The 19,861-nt window shown below is 48.9% G+C and overlaps 1 pseudogene; it reads left to right on the top strand.

The window, feature by feature from the left end:
• The first annotated feature begins 1,189 nt into the window (after nucleotides 1-1,189).
• Nucleotides 1,190-3,030, top strand: LOC120683302 (annotated as a pseudogene).
• The last annotated feature ends 16,831 nt before the right edge of the window (nucleotides 3,031-19,861 follow it).

Genomic DNA, 19,861 nt, shown 5'->3' with positions numbered 1-19,861 from the left:
TGCCACATTTGCGCTTGACTTCACAAGCTTCTCGTTCGTAATTGCTGTCGTAAATTCGTAACCCCCCAATGTAGCGGAGAGGTTGCGGATCCAGAATCCGGTGCTGCAAAAACCGTGTCTTTCTCTGCAGTAGGGCGAGTTTTCTGCGGCAATCGTAGGGTGTGAGATTTGCCCAACAGGGACCTAACAAATGAAATGGGCAAGCGAGATCTCATCCGATAGTGTTTCTGTTAGGTTCTCGCATGGATGCAGTGGCAATAGTACTTGATATTTTAGCGTGGGGGTGACTAGTATTCTAATGCGTTGCCAATTTATTGCTGGATGTTAGGCTGGTTGGTCATACAGCCCCTCCAGTGCTGCTTACAAGTGGAGAGATTATTATGTACATAACAGTATATGATGGCAAGCATGTGGTACCGTGGTTGTGTTTTTTTATTGTTGACTATTTGGCTCTTTTTCAGTGAGCTAAGTTTTGAATGAGAACAGTTACGGAAAACACCAAATCTATTTTCTACCTAGTTCCATACTGTTTAAATTAAAGAAATCCAGTCTGTTTAGTGTAGAAGGCACATACAACTTCTGCTTTCAATAAACGATATGAATAGAGAGGCAGAGCCTATTCTGATTATAATAAGTTTTGTGTAACCTTCTCCATCTGAATTTTTGTATCTTGGTGTCACGGTCTCATAGAAGTTTCCTGGGGCCATTAGGTTACTATTATCGGCAAGTGCTTACCAAACTATTTTATGTATTAGGGAACATGATAAGACTATACGCAGCGCATGCCGCTACCCGTCCCCCTCCTCTAGATTAGCGGCAACAGTATTCCCCTATCTGCCGCAGCGCATCCCTCTCCGGAGCTCCCTACCCAAGCATCGTCCTCTCTCTCCCACCAGATCGGGAGGCCCGCTATGCGCGTCGGAGCACGCGGCAGTTCGCTTCGCGCGCGGGGATGAAGAATCCCGTGGTCCGCACGCCGCCCTGCGCCGGCCCCGCCGGCCATCGCCCGCCGCGCCGCCCCTGGCCGCCGCCCCCACGCGCGCCGCCCACGCACGCCCAGGCCGCTGCCAGCGCAGTCTCGGCCCCCAGCTTTGCGGCTGCCCCTGCCCCGCCCGCTCCGCCCTAGGCCCGCCCAAGCGCCGCCCCCTTCTCCTCCGCCCAGCGTCGTAGCAGCGCCGCCCCTGCGCCCATGCCCCCGACCCCGACCTCTGCCACTGCCGCGCCCGGTGCCTCCATGGCGCCAGAGCAGGCGGCGTTCTGCCTCGTGGGCCACCGCGGCTTCGTCCGCGTCAACCCGTGCTCGGACCGCTTCCGCACGCTCGCGTTGCACCACGTCGAGCCCTGGTGCGCCAACGCGGGGTCGGCCGCGGGCCGCTTCTCGTTCGGGCTCGGCGCGCCGCTCGCTGCGCGGTCCGACCTCTCCACGGTGAACTCCACGCATGCCTCGATCCTGCTCCGCTCGGGCTCCCTCGCGTTCCTCTTCACCGCGCCCTACGCACGCGGCGCCGACCCCGCCACCGCGACCCTGCCCTCCTTCTCCGCGCCCGCCGCGCGGCGCTTTGTGGCCGACCACGGCCTCGCGGAGCATGCCGTCGCGCTCCGCGTCGCGGACGCCGAGGACGCGTTCCGCGCCATCATCGCCGCCGTGGCGCGCCCGGCATTCGAGCCCGTCGAGCTCGGCCTCGGGTTCCACCTCGCCGAGGTCGAGCTCTACGGCGACGTCGTGCTCCGCTACGTCAGCTTCCCGGACGCCGTGGGCGCGCCCTTCCTTCCGGGCTTCGAGGACATGAGCCACCCCCGGGCGGTGGACTACGGGCTCACGCGGTTCGACCACATCATCGGCAACGTCCCGGTGCTGGCGCCGGTGGCCGCGTACGTCGCCGGGTTCACGGGGTTCCACGAGTTCGCCGAGTTCATGGCGGAGGACGTCGGCACGGTGGAGAGCGGGCTCAATTTGGTGGTGCTCACCGACAACTCCGAGCTCGTGCTCATCCCGCTCAACGAGCCCGTGCATGGCACCAAGCGCCGCAGCCAGATACAGACGTTCCTGGATCACCACGGTGGCCCGGACGTGCAGCACATCGCGGTGGCCAGCGACGACGTGCTCAGGACGCTGCGGGGGATGCAAGCATGCTCCGCCATGGGCGGGTTCGAGTTCATGGCGCCTCCGCCGCCCAACTACTACGACGGTGTGAGGCGGCGCGCCGGGGACGTGCTCTCGGAGGAGTATGACTGGTTGCATGCATACTAGCTATACAGAAAGATATGGAACATGAGATTCTGCTGGAACTCCTTTTGTGCCTTTCATGCATGATGCATCTTTATGAAGATTGTGACAACTCTAAAAGGGAAATGAAAGGGGGTGTGCAGAGTGACAAGCAAATGTGCGTTGCTTCTTGCAAGCATATCCTATCTCTCAACTGATAATATACTAATTATCATCGATGGCAATTTTCACTTTAATTTTGAATCTTGGTTTAAGATGTCAGGGTTAATGCTCTAATATGGGACTCAGTGAACTACTGATTTCTGTCCACAACAATGCTATTGTCATTTCCTATACCTCTATGTGATTCTGTATCTAATTGGATCTGGAATGCCATACAGGCTAATGTTTTTCTTGGAGATAATCCAAAGGATTGGGTGCATGGAGAAGGATGCAGGGGCACGAGTACCAGAATGGCGGCTGTGGTGGGTTCGGCAAGGGAAACTTCTCACAGCTGTTCAAATCCATTGAGGACTATGAGAAGTCCCTTGAAGCGAAGCAAGCTGCTGCGGTTCAGGGATCCTAAATTAGGCACTTGAAGAAGATCACCTGTTGTAGTGCTTTGTATTTTGGTGCAAAACAAAAGACGATGCAAGAAATAGATGTTGTGGTTGTTGAATATATGAAGCAACCATGCTATAATCGGTGGAAACCATAATATTGATGATACATTATTTAGCATCTTTGTTGTACAAGTTTGCATGGAAATAAAATGAGGATCTGCATGAGGAATGCTGATTCTGTCCCTGGGATGCTTGTAATCAGTTCAAATAGTTCCATTGTATATCACATTTTTAATCATTAATTACATATCATAAATTAATTATAATTCACATATGTGTGAATTATAATTATCTCCTCTCATGCAAAAAAAATTGGAAATGTTGGTAGTGAAAAGGAAAAGAAAAAACGGTTAGGAAGAATGTACTGTAGTTGGAATGGAAATAATTTTATATGCTGGTAGGGGGATGATTTAGAGGGAACCGCTGTGGGACATGCTGATATAGGGGGAGAAATCTTGCTGACGTGGCTGCATAGTACGATATAGGGGGAAGAATTTAGGTGGAACCGCTGCAGATAGCCTAACAACTTTTGGTTCACGACTCAAAAGGGTTTAGAGACTAATTACAAGGTTCATCAACTGAAGCTCTGGTAAGCTCTACTTGATTTTTGTTTCAGATATGGTCTGCTTATGTATCTAGCACACCTATTGTTCTATTATATAGCATCAGTTTAACATATTCACCACTACACCATGGCACAACCCAACTTCCTTTTTGATAAATTACATAGTGATGTGGCCTTCTTATTCAGGGACTCGTACAGTCTTACCCATGCCTCGTTGTTAGGTACAATACATCTGATTTTGGATCTTTTATGTATAAAAGTTTGCCTTGTCTTAGTTTCCTCATTAGTTTTCGAGTTTGTTAATATGCCTTAGTAAATGGCTACTTAATACTTAATAGTGTTTTTAAAATATAACACACTGCCTCATAAATTCTTAATTTTTTTAAGGGCATACAGAGTACATATTTTCTGTATCCTAGTCTACCTTTAAGGTCCAACAATGACATCTTTGGCCCAAGCAAGTCTTCCTATAAAGTCAACCAAAAGGAAAAAATTACAGTCAGGACTCCCTGCATTAATTGATCTGGCTTCATCATTGAAGATATTAATGCACAATGAGCATTGTTTGTGTTTTCTTATGACTAATCTTGTTTAACATTTTTCATAGTAGCGTTAAAGCTTTAAACTCATCTATGGTATCACCTTCCTAACTGCAAAGAAACATATCACTATGTTTCTATGGAGAAGTTGCATTTGACGTTCCCTTTCTTTGCTTTTTTTATTTTTGTTTTAACCCTATGAAGTGTGAACTGTGTTTGGAATATGTCTAATTGAGATTTACCTTTGTCTAAGGGGGAATTAACAGTATGGAGGAACTTAATTTGTTGCCTTCTTTTCTTTGTTGCAGGATTTTTAAGTGATTAATCATCCTTTCAGGCAAGGTGAGTTATTCCCTATATATTCTTCTGTCTCTTCATATTATACTCTATCTCCTTAAATGACTAAGTAACATTCCATATTTTCTGAAAAACATGTCACCATGCAATCAGGTCTTGTGATCTTCTGGTAGTTTGATTTCCTCCCTGATCCCCAGAAAATCATAATTCCATCACAAAGTGGAAGTATTATTTTTATAATTGATGTTATAATAATAACTAAATAAAACACCATGGCTATAATCTGCCACTCTGATTTGCTCTTTTTTTTTCTCGAACCGCATAGGAGAACTGCGCGTCATTTCATTAAGAGAGAAAAAGGACTTGAGGTATGAGGTTCCCCAGGCCCAAGAAGTACAGACTTTACACCCTTAAATACTTAAAAGCAAAGAGCACCACCACGACCCAAAGGACCTCTAAGAGGCAACCCTCACAGCTAGCTCTTGGAGGGCTGTTGCTCCAGCCATGCCCCACAAATGGACCTCAACAACTACAGCCTGGAACACTGCCTGAACGTCTGGCGTAGAGTGCTCAAAGACGCAGGCATTTCTATGTTTCCAAAGCTCCCAACAGACGAGGATTACTAAAGAGTTAAAACCTTTCCTCCATTCTTTAGGCAGTGACTTAGATGATCGCCCCCACTAGGAGTTGAGCCGGCTGCCAGGGGCAGGTGGCAAGATAATCTGGTTGAGCCCTTGTAACACCAGCGCCCAAACCTCCCTGACAAAAACGCAGGACGCAAGAAGGTGGTTGATTGTCTCCGGTGCTTGATCACACAAGTGGCATGCCGGTTGTTGTGGCATTCCACGCTTAGCTAAGCGATCGGAAGTCCAACAACGGTTATTAACAGCTAGCCAGATAAAGAACTTGCAATTCGCCGGGGCCCAAGTCTTCCAAATCCGTTTCCAGGGGGAGAACTTGATGGAACCTACAAACATTGCATTGTAAGCTGATTTGCTGCTATAACAACCTGTAGATGATAGCTTCCAGACATGCCTATCTGGGGTCCGAGGTTGGAGAACAGTTCCTTCAACAAGATCCCAAATATGGAGATAATCAGACAACACTTGAACTGTAAGTGCTCCCTTAATGTCTTCAATCAAACCTCTATTAACAATTGCCTGTCTCACTGTACGCCTCTTAGTTAATCTATTGGGAATTGCACGGAACAGGTTAGGGGCTAGTTCAGAAACACTTTTACCTTGCAACCATTTATCTGTCCAGAATAGAGCATCCTCACCATTGCCAATTGTGACCTCCACGGCCATCGAGAACATAGCTGCGGCTTGCCTAGGGATCTGAATAGGTAGGCCAATCCAAGGCTTGGATGTGTCTGTTTTCATGAACCAAAGCCAACATAGACGTAGAGCACATCCCATCCTTTCCAAATCATGAACACCAAGACCCCCATACTGATAAGGTCTCTATACCTTTGGCCAAGAAACCGGATAGTTGCCACCATTCACCTGCTCCTGCCCCTTCCAAAGGAAACCCCGTCTTCTTTTGTCAATTGCCTTCAGTACCCATTTGGGCAAATCCAAGGCAAGCATCATATGGATAGGAGTTGCTGAGAGGACAGCTTTGACCAACACCAACCGACCTGCTTTGTTCAAGAGTGGGGCCTTCCATCCTGGTAGCTTGTTCGCAACAATCAAAGGCATCAGATCTGATCTAGTAGGCTTTGCAATTGTAAGAGGTATCCCTAGGTAAGTGCAAGGGAAGTTACCAACTGAACAGGAAAGGATGTCTTCAGTACGCTTAATATCCTCATCAGAGCATTGAATGGGGATGGCAGAGCTCTTGACCAGGTTGGTTTTGAGACCAGAGACAACCCCAAAACAATGTAGTAGATCCCTAACAACAGATAAGTCCATGATCTCAGGCTTCAAAAAAATAACCACATCATCTGCATATAACGAAATCCGAGGCCAGTTTATGCGACCAGCAATGGGTAGTAATAAATTATTAGCAGAGGCTGTTTGGATCAGGGAATTGAGCACATAAAGGGCGTACCCAGTGCCGTAGGCTTCCCGCACTGTGCGGAGTCTGGGGAAGGGTTGTCTTTAAGCCCCAAGCCTTACTCACACAAATGTGCAGAGGCTGGGGCTCGAACCCGGGACCTTCCGGTTACAGACGGTAGGCTCTACCGCTGCACCAGGCCCGCCCTTCGGAATTGAGCACATCCATTACTAAAATAAAAAGCATCGGAGAGAGAGGATCTCCCTGTCTTAGACCGCGATGATGTTGAATGAGGCGTCCCGGGCTGCCATTTACCAACACTTGAGTGGTGGAAGTTGACAACAGCAAGCACAAGAGATTACACCACCTTCTGCCAAAGCCTAGATGCTGCAGCACTTCAAGAAGGAAGGGCCAAGACACTGTATCAAAGGCTTTCGAGATGTCCATCTTCAAGAGAATATGTGGCATCTTACTTCTATGCAATGTCCGGGCCAGTTGTTGCACAAGCAGGAAGTTATCATGAATGTTCCTTCCTCTCACAAACGCACTTTGATTATTGGATACCAGCTTGGGTAGGAGCGGCCCCAATCGGTTGGCAAGGATTTTGGTGACCAGCTTAGCGAAACTGTGTATCATGCTAATAGGTCTATAGTCCTTTATAGAGGAGGCATCCTCATGCTTGGGGATCAAGGTAATGAATGCAGAATTCAAGAGCTGAAATTTGAATATGTGTCCCCCATAAATTGCTGCTAAGGCATCCATTACATCGCTGCTAATGATACTCCAGCAAGCCCTGTAAAAGCGTCCAGTGAAGCCATCCGGTCCAGGTGCCTTATCCAAAGGTAATCCTCTAATTGTTGCCCAAACCTCATCAGTTGTAAATGGCTCGTCTAAGGGGGAAAGGTCCTGCTGATGTTGTGAGTGGAAGGCTGCTAAATTGAAGGAGAACTCCCTTTCCTCAGGCGATCCCAATAAGGCTTCATAGAAATCGGCAACCACCTCCTGTTTCTCATCTTGTGATAATACATGCAGACTCTCCTCAACTTGCAGTTTGGAAATGAAATTCTTCTTCTTTCTGTAGCGGGCATGCTGGTGGAAAAAGGAGGTGTTCGCGTCCCCCTCTCTTAGGTACAGCACTCTAGATCGAAGTCGCGCAATGGTGCTCTCTAAAGAGGCCAGCCCCAAGCAGTGTAACTTCAGCTTCCTGCGCAGCCAATCCTCTCCCTGAGATAAGGTACGATTATCCCTTGTAACTTCTAGTCTGTGAAGGATATCTTTGGCCATAGCAAGCTGTAACTTGACATTACCAATCTTTCGATTACTCCATCGCTGCAAGCCTTTGCTAAGTCTCTGAAGCTTCAAAAATATACGCTCAACGGCCGGGCAGGAAGAGGAGACCGGGGCATCCCAATTTTGCTGGACGACATCCAGAAAACCTGGCAGCTTGGACCAAAAGCTCTCAAAATGAAATCTGCGTTTGCCCTTTCCACAGACTTTGAGGCCCAAAACCAAGGGGCAATGATCAGAGACCCCAGCAGTAGTACTCTGTAGGACTGAGTCTGGAAAAATATCCTCCCAATCTGTAGAACAGAATGCTCGATCCAAGCGCACAAGCGTCGGATCGTCGCGTTCATTAGACCAAGTGTATTTCCGACCCAGGAGGGGATTTCCTTAACTTCCACATCATCAAGGAAGCGTCTAAATCGACCCATCATTGCCCTATTCAGATTGTTGTTATCCTTGTCCGACGCTTGGTATATCAGATTGAAGTCTCCTGCGATCACCCAAGGTCCAGAACAGAGTGCCCTAACATCCCTTAGTTCCTGCAGAAATACTATTTTCTCATTATCATCCTGAGGGCCATACACTCCAGAAAACCACCAATTACGACCTTCCTCCTCAGCAAACTACACAGAGACTGAAAAAGAATCCACACGGGAGGATATCGCTTGAACTACTACACTCTTCCAAGCAATAATAATTCCTCCACTCGAACCAATAGCAGGCAGCATGACAAATTTGTCAAAGTCTGAACCAAACACTGAGCAGAGAAAAAAATGATTGATTGCCGCCACTTTGGTTTCCTGGAGACACACGATGTCAACTCTAGAAGATAAAATAACATCCTTCACAACCGATCGTCGGGCCATCATGTTCAGCCCACGCACGTTCCAGAAAAGAATGGAAGATGGATTCATTGGAGAACGGTGAGGACGACCAGAGTAAAACCCATTACCAAGCTCAGATGACGGCCAAGGAGGCAGCAGACCGCGCCTCCAGCCCCTCTTCCACAGACCATCCGAAAATTGCAGCTAACGCAGAAAGATGAGAGTCCGATATGGTGTTGTTGAACAACTTACTGTATCGGTCTTGAGCCTCTTCATCGATCTTCTCATTTGCCTCAGCGAGTCCCAAGCTTCTAATGACTCTCCTCTGAGCCTCAGAGAGCACTGGCCCGGGGGGACATGGCCCAACACCAGCCACCCGTCTACTCCGCCGTGGTAAGGGGCGAGCAGTCTGAGTTGGGGGCTTTTGCTTTCGACCACAGGGTTGCTAAATAAGACCATCGACCGGCTTGGTGATTTTGCTTAAAAGGGCACCTATAGCCACGGAGTGAAAGGAAGCCCAGGGTGGAGATGTTACCGCCGGTGGAGTGGGAGGCTGGGTCACCGGCCTTGGGCGCCTTAAATAGACCTGCAACGGCATTGCTGGAGGAGGGGGCACGGAGATTTGCAGCCTCTAGCCCGCCAGAGAAGTCCGGCGCAGGGAGAGCATCTCTGCAAATCGGGGGAGACGCCGCCGGGACGACACTAAGCTCAGCTCCGTGTTCTTCTTCTGGGATTGGGTTCTGCGTCATCGGCGATGGGGAGAAAGTCAACTATAGGCCCGGGGAATTCCCATAAATGGGCTCACCTCTCAGCCATGGCGAGGCCTCCAGGTCCAGGGTGGCGCCACACATGGGCTTGGCAGGTCCATCGGCGTGGACGGGAGATGATGCCCCCACTGGCAGCGGGATTACTGCACACGCCGTCCTACCCATGGTTTTAAATAGCGGGCTAAGGGGTTTAGCGGTTGGACTCAAAAAATAGCTAATAACGGGCTAAATGAGGCTATAGCGGGCTATAACGGCTAAAATACACACGAGTTCAAATAGCGAAACCATGCCTCAAATAGCTATAGTGGGTCATAACGGAAGCTATAGCGGGAAATTTAAAACCTTGCTAGTACCTCTGCTGGCTCCTTTTGAACGCCCGTCGGCAGTGTAGTTACTGCAGCCTCCTCGATCCCAGTGTGCACCGCATCCGAACCGGTGTCGACCACTCGAGAGGCCGCACAAGCTCCAAGAGCGCGGGAATCCTGGGATATCGCCATGCGGCCGCCACAGGCCATGATCGGCCGTGCATGCCCGCCATCGGCACTCAGTGCATCATCTCCCGGAGCTGAGGAAGGACGAGAAGATCGACGGCGCCGCCGCCGCTTGCTAAGATCAGGGTCACTATCCTCTTCAGAGTGCGCCGGTGGAGATGGCGGAGGAGACTGTTGGAGTTGTGACTGGGATGCCACAGACACCGAAATAGAAACGGGATAGATTAGGGTTTATAGTTACCGCTGGCTCCTCCAAGGCTATCACCATCGGTTCAACAACGTGAAGATCCATCTTCCTTGGGATGAGCTCAGGATGGGTGCACCATGCTTTCAGCTTGAACACGTCGAGGTCTCGACATTCTGCAATATCAGGATGCAGTCCTTGGATGAGACAGGCACAACCGGAGACCACGAGTTCGCCGTGTGCCCGAGGCATACGGCGAAGACTTCGCCGATGGTGGCCGACGGCAAAGCGCGGACGGCAGCCACAGTGACGGCAAAGACCTTATTTGCTGTGTGCCAAAAGTCGGGCACACGGCAAACCTTTTCGCCGTGTGTATATATAGGCTCACAGTGAAAAAAAGCGGACAGACGCCGTCACGACCAGCTGACGGCGTCGGCGGCTTTTCGCTGTGTGCCCAGACGGCAGGCACACGGCAACGCTCCCAGATTTGCCGTGTGCCCTTACCAAGGGCACACGGCGAACTATGGTCAGTTCGCCGTGTGCACGGCCTAGGCACACGGCGAACTTGGTGTCCAGGGCTGGCCATATGGTCACTTTGCTGTGTGCCTAGTCCCTGGCACACGGCAAAGTGACCAAACAAATATTTTTTTGTTTTTCACGTATAAAGGACCCCATATCACAACATATATATCACAGGCATTACATATCACATATATATTACAATAAACATCACAGGCACTATATATCACAATATATATATATATATCACAACTAGGCACAAATAACTTCAAACACATCCAGAAGTCCAATGCAAAGTCCTGCAAGTTCACAACATATCCAGAAGTTCGCAAATACATATCCAGAAGTTCACAAGTCCATACATATTGAAATAAACTAGTTTATGGCTGCGGTGGGCCGTCGAACGGTGGTGGGCCGCCGAATTGAGGTGGGAACAACTGTTATGGGAGCGTCGGTGAGATGCCCGGCTACAAGTCTGGCGTATTCGATGCCGCCAATAGATTCTACAAAAATGTAAGACAGTAAATTGCAGAAGAGACAAAAACCAACTTCTCAAGTTATAATCTAAACAAGTCTAAATATGTAGGTCCCCTAAATCGTAAAGTGGGTAATATAAGTCACAATCTCTAAGTCTAAAGTTCTCTAAGTATCTAATACTTCAAAAGAAACTAAAGGGTTTTCAAGATACTCACCGGAGGAGTAGTAGGAGCAGGAACCACAGGGAAGGCTGGGATGGGATTACCCATTTGGACAGAAAGACTTCGAATGTAGTTGTACATCTAGGCCATCTCGGCCGCCTACTTCTGCTCGTTCTCTTGTCGTAATCTCCTCTCTTCGGCCAACGCCGCCTCGTACGCCGCCTTTTGCGCTAGCATTTGGTTCTACAATATTTAATGACAATGTTACAATGCAAATCAAATATATGTACAAAACAAACAAACTATGAATAAATAAGAAATAACCTGAATTTCCTGCACTTGGAGCTGCGACGCGGATAGTCGTGAGCGTAAGGCCATCGCCAATGTAGTAGCGCCCATGTTTCTTGCCTCCTCCCACCCTCATAATGACTTCTCCATCAAGGGGCTGGGTCCTCGGATCCCAGTCTGGCCCATGGACCTGTCTTCCCATCTCTGTGTACGCCTGGATACGACTGTGGACGGACGGGTTGTTGTACGCCTAGGGCGGGTCGTCAGGGTTGTAGGTGACGTTGGATGTCGCCTTGCCCTTGCGGGCCAGAGCTCATCCCACGAACGGGTTGCACTCCTGGCCTTCATGTGAGGACGACTGTGAAAAAGGAAGAAGTTGATTACAAATTATGCTTAATTGAACGTTAGATTAGAGAAATGAGTTTGTGTAGTGTGTACCTATCTAGCCCTGTACTCGTCGTTGTTGAGGCTGCCTTGATGGTGCGCTGGACCTGGCATCAGCAATCGCCGCTGCCGGCCAGCATCGTGCAAAGCCTGCCACTCGGGGTCGAACCACTTGTCCACTATGCGCTCCCAGCACACGGTGTCATTACGACACCACCACGCAGGAACCTACACGTGATCAAATGCATGACATGTAAGAAGAGAGACATTTAACGATGTTTTTCATCTTACAATAAATTTGAACTTACCTGTAAATATTGTTCTCGGGTCAGCTTCCAATCCCTCGCCTCAGTCTTCCCGATCTTTCGCTTTAGGAAATGTGCACAATAGTTGATGACGTACTGGACTTGCGCCTCATAATGCGTGTCCTTCACGAGTTTAACGCATCGATTGTGAGCCACAATCGCCGCCCGCTCCTCGTATCCCTCGTCACACCTGTAAAAATCCTGCATATAAAGATTATGGATCATGTCATTATTAACAAAATGTTCAATGAATGTGATGTATTGACCCTTTTTTGCCGGGGAAAACTTACCCAGAGCTCGGCCTTTACCCGCTCCGCCTTGTTCTCAAAGGCTCTGCCGCTCCGATCCAACTGATCGTTGTTGGCGGCGATGTAGTGGTCCCACGTCTAGGCCAGCTCGTACTGTCCTTGATAGTGGACCAGGCTTGGGAAGTGGTCCCTGCACAAAAGACCCAGGATGCCGTTGACCTTGCGTTTGTGAGCACCGTCACTGAGGACAGTCCAACTCCTGCTAAAGTGATTAAGAGAAATATTAGTTTGTACCGTGATTTTCGAGTTAGGAAATGAAAAAGTGGTAATAACATGTCAAATTACTTATATATCCCCGCTCGGTCGAATCAGCGGGCGCAAGGCAACAGGTATCGGCCTATCTGGGAGTCGCGAAGGACCTCGCAACCAGACAGCCGGCGTAGAGGTATCCTCAGCCGTGTCGTCCTCAGACGACTCCCCCTCCTCCTCCTGCGCATCCGCCTGCCACTCCTCCTCCTCCCGCTCCTGCTCCTGGTCCTTAGCAGGCTCCTCCTCCTCCTCCTGAGACGGCGGTACAGGCGAAGGCTCTCGACGCCTCCTGCCTCCACCCTTCCCTCGCCCCTCTTGGGTCCACCCTTCCCTTGACCCTTGCCTCGCCCCAACCCGGAACTCCTATCGGAGCCCTCACCAGCATCCGAGTGTGGCATCATTCTTCTGTACAGTGAGGCGATCGATCGTTGAAGTCAGCCACCCGGCATCTTTCTTCAATCACCTGCAATTAAAAATAGTAAACCAATCAGCACATATATACAAAACGATCTTATAAAGAGAAAAAAATAAATGCGACATAATTAGAAAGTAACATTAATAAATCAATTAGTACGAATCATACATGTATTAGAAATAATCATCTACATCAGGATTAGCTGGATCATATGTCTCATCATCACGATCACGCAAGTCAAGAAGTTCAAGCCCGTGCTCTAATGGTGGAATTTCATCCTTATTGTCATTGCCTAATTATAATCACTCAAGTAATTCTAGGTCCTTCGCATTACGAACCTCCTCACCAGTGTCCTCGTCATCAACCATTTCATCATCGTGTACTTCCATTTCGATCACTTCGGTTAAGTCAATCTCAAAATGTCTAACAAGCATGATGGTTTGTTATACCTTGTGCTTCAACCAAGAAATGAAATCGGGGGCTCTTTGTCCCGCACCGGATTTAAGAAGGACGTCAACTTCCTGCGGGGTTGGATCTCTTCGGTGACGCCAGAATTGTTGAGTAAATTCTCTATATAAACGAGAGGTAAAGGGGGTTGGATGCAGAATAGTTAATACTCGAGGAAATAGTTTGTTGAGAACTTACTGTATGTACGGCTCGACGTCCTCTAGGTTCGTCAACACATACATCATGATAGTGCGCAACTCTTCATTGAGCAAGGCCTTAGGAGTCGCACCACTTGCACTTCCAAGTTGCCCTTTGAATAGGCTGAGGTTCGTTTCATTTTCGGCTTCATTGGAACAAGTGAGTGGATTGTGCATACTTGGAAGGGTTTCACTATAGTATTTTGTTGTGTAGTTCGAGACCTCATCCAGAATGTATGCTTTTACAATGGAAGCTTCTATTTTGCATTTATTTTTGCATTTGGTTCGAAGGATTTTTTGTTGTCTCTCAATCGAGTAGCACCAATGTCCCTGAACAGGCCCCCCATCTGTGCCTCATACGGGAGGTGCAAAATCATATGCTGCATCGGATTGAAGAAGCCGGGTGGAAAGATTTTCTCCAACTTACAAAGCAACACAGGGGCCAATTTTTCCATTTGTTCAACTACAGCCCGAGACAACTCCTTAGCACATAGCTAGCAGAAGAAATTGCTTAACTCCGCTAGCACTTGCCAGACATGGTCAGGGAGATAGCCTCGAACCATCACCGAAAGAAGCCGCTCAATCCATATGTGGTAGTCATGACTCTTCAGCCCATTGATTCGCATAGTAGATAAGTTCACCCCTCTCCTTAGATTCGCTGCATACCCATCGGGGAATATTAAAGTCTGGAACCATTCTAGTACTTCTTTCCTTTGGTGCTTCTTCAGGACGAATTCAGCTGCAGGCTTTTTCCATTTCTTATCATCTTTGGGTGGCGGAATATTCAGTTTTGGTCTATCGCATAAACTAGCTTGATCCACTCGGGCCTTAACATTGTCCTTTGTTTTATCAAGAATGTCCATGATTGTACCCCAGAGTGCCTCAGCAATATTTTTTTCCGAGTGCATCATATCAATGTTATGAGGAAGAAGAAGATCATCCATGTAGGGGAGCCTCCACAGGCCCGACTTCTGAGTCCAGGCATGTTCTTCGCCATAACCCACAAAACCACCACCTTCTTTAACCCTCAGCGACTGTAACCACTCACGGACCGTGACACCTGACATCATCTGCGGTGGAGGTTCATCAACCATGACACCTTTCGTAAAGTTCTTGATGTCATGTCAGAATGGATGGTCAATAGGGAGGAATTGTCGGTGCTTGTCGAACGAAGAATACTTGCCACCCTTCGCCAACCAGATGAACCTCATAGCTGCCTTGCATACTGGGCAGGGGAACTTCCCATGCACACACCAGCCGCAGAATATCGCATACGCTGGCAAGTCATGCAGGGAGTACATGTACCACACTCGCATTTTGAAGTTTGTCTTTGTAGCTTGGTCATATGTCCATACACCTTCCTCCCAAGCATGGAGCAAATCATCAATAAGAGGCTCTATATACACACTCATATTATCCCCCGGATATCCAGGAATTATCAACGACAAGAATATGTTCTGCCGTTGAAAGATAACTCCAGGGGGGAGGTTGAGGGGGACAACAAACACGGGCCAACAACTGTATGGGGCAGCCGTCATTCCATAAGGATTGAATCCATCTGTTGCCAACGCAACACGTACATTTCGAGCCTCCAGAGCTTTCATTGTGTGATGCCTGTCAAAATGTTTCCATGCTTCACCATCGGATGGATGTATCATCTTCTCAGGACGGTAGCATTTGCCGTTTTTGTGCCATCTCATCTGTTGTGCTGAATCCTCGGTCATGAACAGATGTTGGATTCTCGGTATGAATGGAAGGTACCGTATGATTTTCACAGGGATTTTGAGCTGTTTCTTTTGACCATCACCAGAATCTACCTCCAGCCACCGACATGATTTACATTTTGTACAGTAATTTGTGTCTGCATGTTCTTTCCTAAACAATATGCATCCCTTTGGACAAGCATGTATCTTCTCATATGGCATCTTAAGACTAGGAAGAAGTTTTTGTGCCTCGTACATCCTCTTTGGAAGAATGTGTCCTTTCGGAAGCAGACTACCAAAAACCGTCAACATTTTGTCGAAGCCATCTCGACTAATGCCACACTCAGACTTTAGGGCCAGTACGCGTGCAATAGCATCTAACTGAGAAACATTGGTATGCTGGTGAAGTGGTTTCTGTGCCGCAGACAACATGTCGTAATACTGCTTTGCCGTAGGCTCTGGCGGTTCCTTTCTAGGTCCTTCTTCGAAGTGTGCTTCATGAAAGTCTGCTAACATGTCTGCGCAACCGGCATCAACATCATAATCATCAATGCGTTGTCTGACTACCTCTTCTCTCGCACGATGGGCTTCACCATGGCAGATCCACTGGGTATAGTTTTCCACAAACCCATTTGTGATAATATGTTTACCCATAGTGAGTTGTGATTGATGTATCCTATTTTGACACTTGGTGCATGGACACGGCATTCTACTCTGTCCTCTATCAAATGCCTTTTCCAAAAAGTCATTGACCTTTAGAGCAAACTCAATATACTCTTGTTCGCTCTGCCAGCCCTTGTACATCCACTCACAGTCATCCATCCTTTAACATAGCAAGAAATTTAAAAATCGATTTCATATACACTATATCTAACAAACTCTAATAGGTGAAGATAGGTCCTAATCCCACCCGAGGATGCGTAGATATGGTTGGTTTCCATGATCCACTCCTAGCCGAGACAGAATTTTGGCAGCATCTCCCCGCTGCTCTCCAAATACACATCCTGTCATGGAGATTGTGTATCCAGAGAACAACAGGGAGGTGATGCCAAAACTCTGGCACGGATCGGAGTTGACCACGAAAACTAACCATATCTACGCACCCTTGGGCTATCCAAATGACGTGGACAATTCGAAACACATACGGTTCCATATATGCAAAGATCTGCATATTTCAAACCGTATCTCTTTCAAACGGGAGATGCCTAGGTTACGTGAAGCACAAACAAGATAAGTAAATGAAAGTCTGTGATGACTCACCTAACTGTCCTGCAAAGTGACGAGTCAAGAACGGTGCCACAACCTCTCCTAAAAAAACAACTACATAGTATCAATAATTGAACATTTCAGTTTCAAATTCTGCAAAAATAAAATAGCACAGTGGTCGACAACCAACAAACATGCCTCAGATATGTTCCCTTTCAGTTGACCTTGAACTTGAAGCATAAGAACCTAAAATAAATTCATGACCGCCATTAAACCATATGACACATCCAGCCCAATCTTAACATTATCGCACCCAAGTTGTTGCTTGGGCATGGATATGTCACATGGTTTCATGACAATCATGATAAGCATATCCATAGAATAGAAATAACACACTTCGACTAACACTCATGCTCAAGCTCAAGGTCAATATATATATATATATATATATATATATATATATATATATATCATCACAGGCAATACAATTTTCTATCCAAAATACTCTCTAGCGGTGGCGAGAGCGGCAAAGTGAGATACAACTACCTACTAGGCAATCGAGTTTTCTATCTAAACTAGTGACATACAACTACCTACCCACAAACTAACTAAAAGCACTACCAAAATACAGGATGCAAAATTTTTGTTCAAGTCCTCACCTAGGAGCTTAACGGCGAGCGACCTTCTTCTTCTCCTGCAACGGCGAGCGGCGAGAACCTCCGATCTTCTCCTCTTCATGGCCGGCTCCTCTTCCTTCTTCTCCCCACGGCCGCCGCCTCCTCTTCCTGCTCTTCTCCAAATGGCCACCACCTCTGCTCTTATATGTTCGGATGGCTCCTCTTCCTCCTCTCCTCCTCCTCCTCCTCCTCCTCCTCCTCCTCTTCCTCCTCTCCTCCTCCTCCTGGGCCCGCCGGAAGTGGCGTGTGCCGCGCGCCTCCTCCTACTGGGACCGTGGCCGGCGGGGGCGTCGGCCGGCCGGGGGTGCGTGCGGCCGGGCCCGGGGCGGGGCGCGTGCGGCCGGGGCGTCGGGCGGCCGGGGCGTCAGGCGGAGCTCGGCCGGCAGGGGCGCATGTGGCCGGGCCCGGGGGCTGGGCGCGTGTGGCCGGGGCGGAGCTCGTCCGGCGGGGGCGTCGGGCGGCCGGGGGCGCGTGCGGCCGGGCAGGGGGTGGGGCGCTTGCGGCCGGGGCGGAGCTCGGTCGGCGGGGGCGTCGGGTGGAGCTCGGCCGGCGGGGTGCGTGTGGCCGGGGGCGTCGGGCGTCGCGCGGCCGGCGGCGTCGTGCGGCGGCGCGTGAGGTCGAGGGCAAGCTGAGTGAGATAGAGTGAGAGAGTGAGCGGGCACAGCACAGGCGAAACGGCTAAGTGTTCGCTCGTTCGCCGTGTGTCAGATCTAGGACACACGGCGAACACGGGGGCACACGGCAAAACTGGTGTTCGCCATGTGTCCTGGATCTGGGCCCATGACAAACTTTTTTTTTATTTTCAATTTTAAATCAGTTTATAGAAACAAATACGGCAAAACACCACTTTGCCGTGTGCCAGGGGTATGGCACACGGCAAAGAAGTACTTTGCCATGTGCCATATCCCTGGCACACGGCAAACCTTCTTTCTTTTCATTCAAATTTGGAAACATGTTTCACTAAGTTTAACGAAATGTATGTTGCAAAGTATTATCAAATTAACTAAACATATCACTAGAAGTCCTTATTTCAAAATTTTGTATTTTTCTATGCGTGTATATCTCAATTTGAATATTCCGACTTTAATTCTAAGGGTACTAAAAAATTCAAAAAATGGCAAACAAATTCAGAAATTTATCATGATTGAACATGAACTACTTTTATGTGGTGTATTGCCCATATAAAAAGTTTAGAACTCAAATTAATACTTGCAAATCATTACGCATACACAAAAAACTTAAATCTTTAAAAGTATATGGATCTTTTCTGAAGAAACAACAGTTTGTAAGCAACATTTGTGAAAAAAGTGAATAATCCAACCATATTTTTACCAGAGACTATATATGACGACATGAGATCATGACAAATTTCATAATTTTTAGTTCACATTTCGAATTTATATAATTTATAAATGTTTATCCATAATATTTCTATTCATGAGCTAGTTCAGTGGTTCATGCTGTTTACTTTTATTTTGCCGTGTGCAATAGGGCCAGCACACGGCAAAACCTAATGTTTGCCGTGTGCCTGTCTCTAGCACATGACAAACACTAACCTTTACCGTGTGCCTAACTCCAGCACATGGCAAAGGACACGCCGTCCACGAGCCATTATTGAAGCGTCAACGGGTCCATGACGTCGCCGTGTGCTGCCCCGAGGCACACGGCAAAGAGTAAGGTTCGCCGTGTGCAAACTTATGGCTCACGGCGAAGTTTGACGGCATTGAGCCGCAACCCACAGCCGTTAACGTGGACGGCCGGCTGGCGCACGTGGAGCCCGCTTCGCCGTGTGTCGTGGTTGGGGCACACGGCGAACTTAATCTTCGCCGTGTGCCAGTCCGGGAGCACACGGCGAACTTAATCTTCGCCGTGTGCTTTTGTTTCGCCGGGTATTTCGTTTTCTACGCACGGTATATTGGCTCTTCGCCGTGTGCCCGAGAAATAGCACACGGCAAACCTTTAGGTACACAGCGAACTCGCGGTTTCCGGTAGTGAGGAATCGTTGAGAAGTAATTCTGCCGTCTCCATCAGTCCATCCCCAGACGTGGCCTGGAACTCCTCGGAGTTCGACGTCGACTAGGATCGGGAGGGCGCCCCCCAGAGGCCAGTGCCTGCTGAGACCAATGCCTGACGTGCAGCCGAAGGGAAGATGTGATGAAGGGCCTCCCCTCATTGTAGACGTGGCTTGCTAGCTCCTCGTTAATTAGGGAGGATGGCTATGTAGATGTTCGGCGCCGCACGTCGAAGGTCGAGCGCATCAGCATTGAGATTGAATCTCAGAGCGAGCGCCTCAGAAACCTCGACGGCGTAGCCAGAACCATCGCCGCCAACCATAGAGATGAGCAGGGCACGCCGCAGGTCTTCCTCCGCACGCACAATGGTCTCCGTACGCCTGAGAATGCACATAGGTCTTGATTCTACCAATGGAGGAGCGGGAGCAGCCTCCCCTAAAGATGGACGACAAGGCGAGCCGTCATCGTCCCCATTACGGCTTGGAGGAGGGGGAGATACCTTGCCGCGGCCAGACCCGCGCTTTCTTCGACCACGACGAGTCCGCTTGCGTCCAGCCGCCGCGCTGGAAGAGACATCCCTGGCGCCGCCGGTGGGGCAATCCTCAGACGCCGCAGTCACCGGGGCAGGCGCAGTGGTCGTAGGCCGGCTGACCGGACGCCAAACCCAGGAACGCCCGGGGTGCGAGTCCATCCGCCGGCATGGGCACACATGGGCATGGTGCCCCAACTGCCGGC

This window comes from Panicum virgatum, chromosome 7N, assembly GCF_016808335.1.
Source record: "Panicum virgatum strain AP13 chromosome 7N, P.virgatum_v5, whole genome shotgun sequence".
Classification (NCBI taxonomy): Eukaryota; Viridiplantae; Streptophyta; class Magnoliopsida; order Poales; family Poaceae; genus Panicum; species Panicum virgatum.
Note: the sequence above shows the minus strand (reverse complement) of the source record. Positions and strands in the feature narration are given on the sequence as shown.